This window comes from Schistocerca americana, chromosome 8 (assembly GCF_021461395.2).
Source record: "Schistocerca americana isolate TAMUIC-IGC-003095 chromosome 8, iqSchAmer2.1, whole genome shotgun sequence".
NCBI classification, from domain to species: Eukaryota; Metazoa; Arthropoda; class Insecta; order Orthoptera; family Acrididae; genus Schistocerca; species Schistocerca americana.
Genome location: NC_060126.1, coordinates 133,260,556 through 133,272,834, shown reverse-complemented (window position 1 = coordinate 133,272,834; position 12,279 = coordinate 133,260,556). Strand labels below are relative to the sequence as shown.

The 12,279-nt window shown below is 37.9% G+C and overlaps 1 protein-coding gene across 1 annotated transcript in view; it reads right to left on the bottom strand.

Annotated features, from left to right (window-relative positions):
• The window catches only part of LOC124545625, a 409,511-nt gene that overhangs the window by 377,871 nt on the left and 19,361 nt on the right, over positions 1–12,279 (bottom strand). Inside the window, exon 4 of the mRNA XM_047124572.1 lies at positions 5,939–6,196. The gene's annotated coding sequence lies outside the window, so the exon portion shown is untranslated. The remainder of the gene's footprint in view (positions 1–5,938; positions 6,197–12,279) is intronic.

Below are 12,279 nucleotides of genomic sequence, written 5' to 3'. Positions count from 1 at the left end.
AGATTTAAAACTATGTCTATCAGACATTTTATATTATAAGGTAAATGATCAAAAAATTTTGTTGCTGCATATTGAACTCCTTTCTGAGCTACTGACAGCTTTAATAATTGGTAATAAAGGTAATTTTTTCCTCTAGTGTTAGGGTGAGGACACCACTATACTTCTCAAATTACAATGGATTATTTATTACAAATTCCATTACTAAGTATATGTATAGTGAAGGTGCAATTAAAATTCCTCACCTCTTGAAGCCTACATGGTGATCAAGGGTGAACATAATGCATCCTTACTGCTCACTTTTGTGCAATCAATACTTTCTTTTTAAGTGATAAGTTACTCCAGGAAAGTATTCCATACGACATTACTGAGATAAATATGCAAAATATGTCAGGTGGTTGATTTGTTTGTTTCCGAGACTAGTAATAATAAGAAGAGCAAAGAAAGTTGTACGAAATGGTTTGAGAGTCAGTTATACGCGTATTCCACTTTCAGTTTTCATCAATATGCACACCTAAAAATCTGGATCACTCTACCCTTTTTACTTACTCTTGTTCATGTGTTATATCAAATGTTGGTATGACTATTTGTTGTACAGTATTGTAGGCAGTGTGTCCACTCAAAATTTGGGAAAGTCCATTTTCAGAGAACCACTTAATAATTATTTGAAAAATATCATCATCACTCTCATCAGTCACTTTCTCTCTAATGAGACTTTTTATAACACATCATCTCCAAAAGTACCAATTTTGCTCGTTGAATGTTAAGTGGGAGGTCATTCAATTACACAAGGAATAGGAGTGGACCCAACAGTGAACCCTTTGGGACTCCCTTTGTGATCCCCCCACTATAGTCACTAAATTTTTCTACCATCCCAACATTGTTTGGATTATTCAACAAAACTTTTTGCAATTTGTTTGATAAGTATAATTCAAACCATTTATGTATAAAGTCATAAGCCCATAAAATTTGAGTTTTTCTAAGAGGGTAACATGATCTACACAGTCAAAAACCTTGGAAAGGCCACAAAAAATACCAACAGACAATATTTTATTATTTAAGGTGAGTGATTGTATAAGTAGCATTCTCTATCAAGTAAACCTTTTGGGAACCAAACTGTGATGGCTAAATGTACTGCTCCTACTTAAATGAGCGGCTAATCTTGAGTACATTACTTTTTCGAATATTCTGGAAAAGATGTCAGTAAGGGAAATGGATGATAATACTAAGTCTTTTGTCACCTTCTTAAGAGATTGATTAACAACTGCATAATTTAATCTGTATGGAAAAATTACCTGTCCCAATGATGCATTACATATATCACCAAAGACATTGCTTATTAAGCCAGAACAACTTTTCAGAGCTCTGTTTGAAATTCTATCAGCACCATATGAGCTTTTGTTTTTCAGAATTTTTAGAATTCTATTAATTACTGTGAAGAATGTTGATGCCACTTCAAAGTTGCTTACAGTTTTGTGGAATGATATTTTTAATACATTGTGTTGTTTCTTCAACTGAACCATTTAATCCAATTCTTGTTGCTGTGTTTAAGAAAGTGACCGTTAAAAGTACTCACAACTTGTGAATTTATTAGTCACAACACTGTCATTTAGTTTAATTACTACTTACATATGATTTGATGATCAGCAGCTGTATGAAATATCATTCCAAATTATTCAATGAATGAATTTCATGACAGCTGCAATGGGTATAGGTGTATTATCCAACTGTGACATGTAACAATTTGCGATGGACCTGGACTCAAACCTGCATTTCCCACTTATCATGAGTGGGCACCTTAACCATTTTGGCTATCCATGCACACTCCCTGGCTCGTTTCAATCCTGCATATGTCACTTTCCACTTCCTTATGTCATGGTCTTATTTACTTATACTCATATGTCGCAATTGGGTATTACAGCTAAACCCATTGCAGCTGATGTCACGAAATTCGCATTGAGCAAGTAATTTAGCAAAAATATTTCATACAGCTGCTGTTTGTCAAAAAAATATCTTGTATCATATGCTGAGACAGGGCATACAACTGTAAAACTGGCCTCAATTCCATGTGGTAGTGTCACTGTGTCTGAGCAGGAACCAAGTAATGTTGCGAGCTTAAAGGCAGCTGTACGTAATACTACAATCTAAGGATGTGGAGACTGACATTTGGAGGTTTGGATCGGGCCAGGGAGCGTCAACAGATAGCTGACATGGTTAAGGCAACCACTTGCAATAAGCAGAAAATCCGAGTTTGAACCCAATCCGGCACAAATTTTCATACATCACAATTGGGTAATATAGCTATAAGCCCTGCAGCTGAAACAAAATTCACATTCAGCGAATAATTTGGAACAACAGTTTAATTGTTATGGACTCTTTACATTGACTGGCTGTCCTGTCCTCCAACTGACAATATCTCATACAGTTTTGATCTTATTGTTTGCATTATTAATTTCTGTCAACACATGCATACTTCTTGACATTTTAATGACTTTCCTTAAAATATTACAGCATTTTCTGGAGTGTGGAACTAATGTTCAATATTGACTTATTCTGGTCATTATACAAATTTCTCTCATCCTGTTACATGTGATTTTAATTCCCTAGTTACCCATTGCTTACTAATTTTTTATGAAAACTACTTTCAAAAAACTGACACAAATTTACTAAGAAATAGACTGAATTTGACATGGGCATCACTTTCTATATATACCTAATCTGATACCACCTCTTTTAAGTTACTCTTAAAGCAATGTATCCTGGTGTAATCAATAAGCCTCACTGTTTGTATGAACCTGCCTCAAAGCTGTAAGATGCTATAATGTTTATTTCCATTAATCATGCATCATGATCTAATAGTCCATTAACAACTGGGTACAAATCACCTGTTTCAGTCTCAGCACTGTCTACAAAAAATCTTACCAATCATCTTCCTACCATCTTGCTGCACAAGTTGGAAAATTAACTACAGTAATTAGATTGAAACACCCAAGTTGTGATTCCAGTTCATTTTTCCTGTTCCTACCTCTTAAGAAACCTACATTGAAACCTCCACAAACTACTAACTGTTTCTTCTTGTCTCACAGGTAGCCCAATAATGCACAAAGATTTATCATGCAATAATGCACCAAGATCCCTCATAAATAGTTGAAAGTTTGCTGGATGTGATCTGTACACTTCTGCATTTACAACAGAAGTATTCTGCAGTAACAACTCAAAAGCCCATGCTTCTAGGTTCTGATCTACCTGAGAACAATTTGTTTCAATATTGTTGACTTTGTATCCAAATTTTATGTATGTTGCAACAATCCCTTTTTCAGTGATAACTCTACACAAAAAGGATTGCACGAATGACATAGCACTTATCCCAGCTGCACAGTTACCTGACTTTTTTAGTTTCATAATAGGAAAAATGCCCTTCACGCAGATATGTTGATCGAAATATTGTAGCACTTTTGTGACATCATTATGCAGATGTGTAAACACTAACTGAGGAAAACAAGACAGATGTCCTGGACAGCTTTAATGTAAAAGAATTTGCATTTTGAACAGGAATTACACTGCATATCAATTAGTAACCTCTGTACCTGCACAGTGGCACTGGGAGCTTTTACTGAAACAGCAAATGGTCCCAAAAACGGCTCAAAATGTTTAGAAAACTGCCCTTGTAAATCTTCCAAGGCCACAATGAATTCTTCAAACCTCACATTTTCTTTGTCAAGATTTGTCATTTTCAAACATGATTTTCTTTTCAAATGTATCCTCATCCAAGCAGAAATAAGTTGTTTCTCACTCTGCAATGTCTTACTGTGGACAGCGGGTAGTCAAGTACTCTTCAAATGTGAGGTCTGCACTCTATTCCAAATGTTCTAATATTTGTTCCTGCTCTCCTTTTACCTTCATAAATTCAACAGTAATGGGTTTAAATTGAAAAATTGTTCCAGTCATGCCACTTGACTTAACCAACATCCTTTGAAGTGATGTATAAAGTTTCAACACTTATCATTCACTTGCATTCAAAACTATTGGAACTGACAGGGGGATAATGAGTGCAACATCAGAAAATTTACTGTTTGTACCACCAATTTCATCATGTGCTCCATGCCTGCAAATTTAGCACAAAGTGCTTCTTGATGTATAGCACAATGAATCCAATTTGTCAATCATTATAACTTTTTGCTCTTTCATCACCCTTTAAATTCTTTCTGTGTGGTATTGTAATGTTGTTCAACAGCAAATCTGCAGTCCCCATTGATTATGTGACAGTGTATCACAAAAGAGATACCGAGAATTCTTATCTTTCTCTTCTGTTCCTTTTAAAGGCTTGTGGAAATAGGCCACTAGACTGCATGTTTGGTGTAAACAGCCACTGGACCAGTTAGCTTCTTTTGCGCCACAAGCAAATAGCGAAGGGTAAACAGTGCTGCCACCACAATTCTGCCAAACTGAAGAGAGTCGTGCTGCCGAAAAAATGCCACACCGCAATGCTAAATGAAACGTTGTATTGTACTGAGTACTTCTGAGAAGTACCGAGCACAGCTGGGACAGCCCAGGCTTCTGCCCACACATTGTGCTCACATGAAGTTTGGCATGCCATGGCCGACACTGTTCTAGACATGCATGAAGCTCAACTATCTTGTTTTTCAGCTCCCTACTATTCAGACGAAACAAATTAATTTTACTTTTCTCAATTTTCTTATACATATTATAGTTCTGTTCTGTTCAAATGTCTTTCAAGAGTGTGTTTATAACCTGACTCTATCCAAAAAAATGTACCCTTCTGACTCACATCACAAAAGGGATTTTGCTTTGTGCACTTCTGGTTGCCATTACAATTCCTGCAAGGTGCTTGGCTAATCCGTCCTTCCATTTCCTATTCAGGTGCAGGTGCTGTTCCTATTTCCTTCATGTCACCTTTAATACTACACCCTTAATTTTCTAGCCACGCTGTTTCCTGCTCCTCCTATTTTTAGTATCTGATCTTCATCAAAATCTCTCCACAAAGCCCCTATGTTCCCTGTCACCTGGCTAAGCTTGGCACTAGGTTTAGGATGCTTGGGACCTGGTATTCTACATTTAGCTTTTGCTGTAGCATTTGGCCTACACCTCCCATGACTGCTACCACACAGGAGGACCCTTTCCCTACCTACTTGAATTTTCTACTGACCTAGGTTTAAAATTGCTCCTTCAGATCTGCTGCACTTTAGTTTGCTCAAAAACTGGTTGAGCCTCTTTTTCCATTTCAAATAACAAGTCAGATTGATTGAAATGTGAATTCTTACATTTTCTCCTTTGGCATATTGGTTGTCACCTTCTCCCAGTACCCATTTTCTCTTTCTCTCTTCAATCTATGTAATTCAAAAAATGCCATTTCTAATTCTGCATGAAGGGCACAAATCTTTTTTCCCTGTTCCATAAGTCTCTTTTCTCAACTGTACAGACTACTACTCCATGGGAGATACTGATACTGTACTGGCTTCCCTGTTACAATCACCCCAGTGAAACATCAACCCGCAGTCCTATCATGTTTCTTCCATATTAATCAACCTTTGACGGCATCCACATTTATCATACATGATGCTACTTTTAGAGTAAACCAAAACAATTTATCTCCCAATGAGTTGCACAGCTAACTTTATCTGGCAAGTGAGCATAAAACACAACACTGTAAACATCACACAAACGTTCACTGTATGTATGTTTAGGTAGCATTAGACACAAAATGAATGAAACATAAAAAGCTTAATATTTTTAACAACAATAAACAGACAGACATTATCTGGAAAATATGGAAAGCACTGCAATGTATTATTAAAAAAAAAACAGCAGCTGTTTCCTTTCCTAGAATCTATGTCAACTGCACACTCACTAATAAATTCTGAAGTCACAGCAGCCTCAAGACTATTGACACACAACATATGACATAACCATTACCACTAACCTCTCCACATGGGACTGTGAGATGGCAGTGATGCATCCCTGGTGTTGACAACTATGACTTCCTTCAAATTCAGGTATGACATGTCCAGAATCCGTATTCACAACAGAAACAAATTACAATTCGTACACGAACATAAGTTCTGCAAACAGAGCAGAATTCACCTCAGTGAACTCTGGATCATGTGCCTTCATCCTTACTGGTGTGGTCAGGATCACAGAAACAACCAACTTCATACTGCTCAACCATCTGGATCGTAATCTGTCAACAAATTACAAGTATGCCTCCATTGTATATAGCAAAGTTTTGCTTATGTGTGTTGCCAAATAGTGAAAGAATTTTACTGTATGTAATGTACTTCCTAATTTCAAAAGTTGTTGGAAAAAAAAAAAGGTCACACTATATGTCACGATACAGAGCATATTGACTTATAATCAGTGAGAAAGTTTGAAGTAATATTTACAGAATGACTATGTATGCAGTACCAACTGTTTGCCATTATACTACATCTGCATAATAATTTCAAACTCTTGTATCAGAATACAAAAGTTCTAGAGCTACAATTCACTATTTACTAGAAAATGGGAAACAAACAATGATCAGCAAGCCAAGTTTCAAAATCTCTACTCAAAATACTTGATTCTTTCAGTAAAGAAAAGAAACTTTTTATTCACAAAGACTTTCAATGGAAAAAGTGAAACACTCACAACTATGCACTGGTGGAACTTCTGTACTCATAGCACCTGAAATTCAACTCTCTGGAGGCAATAACCAAACATACCTCAGAGAAATGTACAATTCAAGCACTCCAAGACAGACAGAAAGCACGGTGGCTGTTAGCAATACCAGAATCAACAAAGGTTACAAGACAGTGTAGGATTTTAAACTGATATTCATTTGTTGTACACATGGAATAACCCTGGAGATAATAAAAGGTATCAGATAGACTATATAATGGTAAGACAGAGATTTAGGAATCAGGTGTTAAATTGTAAGACATTTCCAGGGGCAGATGTGGACTCTGACCACAATCTATTGGTTATGAACTGTAGATTAAAACTGAAGAAACTGCAAAAAGGTGGGAATTTAAGGAGATGGGACCTTGATAAACTGACTAAACCAGAGGTTGTAGAGAGTTTCAGGGAGAGCATAAGGGAACAATTGACAGGAATGGGAGAAAGAAATACAGTAGAAGAAGAATGGGTAGCTCTGAGGGATGAAGTAGTGAAGGCAGCAGAGGATCAAGTAGGTAAAAAGACGAGGGCTAGTAGAACTCCTTGAGTAACAGAAGAAATATTGAAGTTAATTGATGAAAGGAGAAAACATAAAAATGCAGTAAATGAAGCAGGCAAAAAGGAATACAAACGTCTCAAAAATGAGATCGACAGGAAGTGCAAAATGGCTAAGCAGGGATGGCTAGAGGACAAATGTAAGGATGTAGAGGCTTATCTCACTAGGGGTAAGATAGATAGTGCCTACAGGAAAATTAAAGAGACCCTTGCAGAAAAGAGAACCACTTGTATGAATATCAAGAGCTCAGATGGAAACCCAGTTCTAAGCAAAGAAGGGAAAGCAGAAAGGTGGAAGGAGTATATAGAGGGTCTATACAAGGGCGATGTACTTGAGGACAATATTATGGAAATGGAAGAGGATGTAGATGAAGATGAAATGGGAGATACGATACTGTGTGACGAGTTTGACAGAGCACTGAAAGACCTGAGTCGAAACAAGGACCCGGGAGTAGACAACATTCCATTAGAACTACTGACGGCCTTGGGAGAGCCAGTCCTGACAAAACTCTACCATCTGGTGAGCAAGATGTATGAGACAGGCGAAATATCCTCAGACTTCAAGAAGAATGTAATAATTCCAATCCCAAAGAAAGCAGGTGTTGATAGATGTGAAAATTACCGAACTATCAGTTTAATAAGTCACAGCTGCAAAATACTAATGCGAATTCTTTACAGACGAATGGAAAAACTGGTAGAAGCCGATCTCGGGGAAGATCAGTTTGGATTCCGTAGAAATGTTGGAACGTGTGAGGCAATACTGACCTTACCACTTATCCTAGAAGAAAGATTAAGGAAAGGCAAACCTACATTTCTAGCATTTGTAGACTTGGAGAAAGCTTTTGACAATGTTGACTGGAATACTCTCTTTCAAATTCTAAAGGTGGCAGGGGTAAAACACAGGGAGCGAAAGGCTATTTACAATTTGTACAGAAACCAGATGGCAGTTATAAGAGTCGAGGGACATGAAAGGGAAGCAGTGGTTGGGAAGGGAGTGAGACAGGGTTGTACCCTCTCCCTGATGTTATTCAATCTGTATATTGAGCAAGCAGTAAAGGAAATAAAAGAGAAATTCGGAGTAGGTATTAATATCCATGGAGAAGAAATAAAAACTTTGAGGTTCGCCGATGACATTGTAATTCTATCAGAGACAGCAAAGGACTTGGAAGAGCAGTTGAACGGAATGGACAGTGTCTTGAAAGGAGGATATAAGATGAACATCAACAAAAGCAAAACGAGGATAATGGAATGTGGTTGAATTAAGTCAGGTGATGCTGATGGAATTAGATTAGGAAATGAGACACTTAAAGTAGTAAAGGAGTTTTGCTATTTGGGGAGCAAAATAACTGATGATGGTCGAAGTAGAGAAGATATAAAATGTAGACTGGCAATGGCAAGGAAAGCGTTTCTGAAGAAGAGAAATTTGTTAACATCGAGTATAGATGTAAGTGTCAGGAAGTCGTTTCTGAAAGTATTTGTGTGGAGTGTAGCCATGTATGGAAGGGGAACATGGACGATAAATAGTTTGGACAAGAAGAGAATACAAGCTTTCGAAATGTGGTGCTACAGAAGAATGCTGAAGATTAGATGGGTAGATCACATAACTAATGATGAAGTACTGAACAGAATTGCGGAGAAGAGGAGTATGTGGCACAACTTGATAAAAAGAAGGGACCGGTTAGTAGGACATGTTCTGAGGCATCAAGGGATCACAAATTTAGCATTGGACGGCAGCGTGGAGGGTAAAAATCGTAGAGGGAGACCAAGAGATGAATACACTAAGCAGATTCAGGAGGTGGGTTGCAGTACGTACTGGGAGGTGAAGAAGCTTGCACAGGATAGGGTAGCATGGAGAGCTGCATCAAACCAGTCTCAGGACTGAAGACCACAACAACAACAATTCATTTGTTTCAGGTTGCTACCAACCTAGCCCAACATACAATGCAGTGTGTACAGGCACTGTCATCATCGTTCTGTGTTGTTTTTGCTGTGCTGAGTTTTGCTTCATGTATTGTTCACTCCAGGTGCCATGTCTGCTTTCATACATCAAAGATTACTCAATGCTTTCTGCTAAAGCAATCAGTGCAAACTGACTGTGACAGAAAGGCATTAATGCCAATCATGAACCTTTGATTTTTATCGACTGAACTATCCTCGATCAGCAACCGCGCCAAGTGCCTTTTCAGAGTGCATGAATAATATATAACCATATGCATTCTTCCACAGCTTGCATGTATGATCCACTGAAATCAGCATACAGAGGACAATTATAAAACCAAAGCTAAGTTTCTTATAATTTTAATATTGTTCAATGAATTACAGTCATTTCTAACAACACTAAATGAGCTCAACAGCACAATAATAATTTATTTTCACTTGCTGTTTTTGAGATTATTATCCAACTCCAAAATACATTCAAATGGATGTACAATATTGCAAGAACTCATCACATCTGACAATTAACTAACAAATGGGAAGAAAATTTATTAAATGCTTCTACATAACTGAATTTCATTTCATGATAACAAAGGCAACAGAAGCAGCAGACGACTTGTGTCGCAAGACCCGCAGCAGTATAACTTCTTTTTATAACTTACTGTATCCATCTGCGCGGAACTGATTGAGGTCAGTGAAGTATTATAAATTTATAAAATAACTGTTACAGCTTCATTCACCGAAGTAGTAAATATTAATTCAGAAGTGAAACATACTTTTTTAAAATAATTGACTTCACCTCGACAATGCTATCCACATTCATCAGATACAAAAGGACGAGACAAGTGTGGTATCATTTTAATCTTCTGTATACTTTCTAAACTCATGCTCAAATTTCCTTTACAATATGTGCATGGATTCTTTGCCTTCTGGCCCAATGAAATTATTTTCCAGTCAGGTGCTCCTGGAGCATTAGCATTATCAGGCAACAAAAGTTCTGATTCTTCTCATTTTGAGTAGCTGCACACATCCTCTGTGTGTCTCAGTATTCACAAGCTCATCTGGATTCTGGTCTATAGGAGTATCATACATGATTCCCGAAAGAATATAACCAGGATTCTTTTCACAGACTGTTGTATTTTGAATTCTATCGACAGGTTCTCAATACACAGCCAGTGCACTTATTGTACAGGCTAATCACATTTCATATCCTATAACAACAGTCATCCTCAACACTAGGTGTGGCAAGCACCAACCAGGAGTAAGTGAAACTAAAGTAGTAATTCACTAAGAGAGAAGGAAATCGGCGACTTCCGGTCAATAGTACTGAACTAAAGGAGTAAACTTCTCCAGAAGTAAATTTTTCATTTACTTCTGAAGTAAATTTATTTACTCCATTACTGCTGGAGAGCACCACTGAAGAGTACATTACTATGTTAGTAACTTAAGGAGGAAATTTACTCCTAGGCCAAAATTTACTCCTAGGCAGTAGTAGGAGTATAGTACGAGAGTAAGGTGCGATCTTTGAGTTCTGTGAGTTAAGTGTCGAATTCTATGGATTACCTGGACTACGAAGAATATATGGAGATGGAGGAGAGTGAACATCCCAAAAATGAGGGTTGTAATGGAGAGAAGAGACCCATTTGTGATGTCAGGAACAGTAATTTCAAAGAGCGGTTTGGGTTTCGTAAGGAATCTTTTGAGTTGCTGCTTGGTATGCTGGAGCCGTTAGTGCAGCATAATCCTTATAGGAACCGTGCGTGCTTTGTCTCCTAGGCTGCAACTTCTTTGTGGACTGCCAATCTTTCGCACAGGTATTTATCAAATTGTAGCAGGAGATCTCATTAATATCCATCGTACTACTGCTGGAAGAGCTTTTCACAGTGTGATGAACGCTTTAATTGCCTTAAAGCCACTGTATGCATCCATGCCACAGAGCCAAGAAAATATATCAAAGAACAAAAGGGAATTCTATCAAACTGGTGGAATCCCAACTGTCATAGGGGCCATAGATTGTGTACATATTACCCATACTTTGTCCTTCTGGAGCACAAGCAGAACTATAAAGAAATTGTAAGAATTTCTTTTCTATTAATACAAAAATCATTTGTGATGCCAATATGAAGAATTTGATTGTGGTAAGCCGTTAGCCAGGTTCTACGCAATATGCATGCATTGGGGACAATAGTAGAGTTGCTCCAAAATTTGAAAGTGGATAATATGACGGGTTGCTTGTTGGAGATAGTGGATGTGCTGTCTCCAAACATCTTATGATGCCTGTGTTCTGAGCCCACACAGGAGCCAAACGGCACTACAATAGAGCCTATATTGCTACCAGATGTGTAATAGAGGGAGCATTCAGTGTTTGGAAGAAACATTTCCAAATTCTCACTACAACAATGCCATTTAAACCAAACAAGTGTGGGAATAAATGATAATTAATTGCAACCCTCACCTGCTATTTCGAGAATAGTTACTATCTTCATATATAGTTAAATGGCTACTCGGCCATTGACCTTCGTCTGTGCGAGTGCACACAGGTTGCCCAAACTCTTATGGGAATTGTCAACTTAAGCGGGCGCGAGTAACGAATGCATGGGCAAAGTATCTATTAGAAACATTATGTATGTAGATTGTGGACATTTGGGAATGTGGACCTCACCGGAAGCGTGCACGGGGTAAGTCCCTGCAGTCACGCTATTCGTCTGTGTCCTCAGTGACTCAGATGGATAGAGCATCTGCCATGTAAGCAGGAGATCCCGGGTTCGAGTCCCAGTCGGTGCACATATTTTCAGCTGTCCCCATCAAGGTATGTCAACAACACCTGTCGGCAGCTGAGGGTTTCAATTAACCATCATTTATTCTAGAGAAGCTGCACGGTCATCGATGGTATCTGTTCTTTCGAGAACAGTTACTATCTTCATATAAAGAGTGGGAATGTTATTGTGGCTGCTGCAGTTCTTCACAACTTTGGAATAAAAGTTAGAGATGTGTTTCATCCTGATGCTGTGGCGGTGAATGACATCGAACAATATGTACTTCAGCCAGAAGCAGATGCTGCAGTTATATTGTTTATAGTTACGTTCTTTCTTTCTCATTTTTTGGCTAGGGGTTAAAATT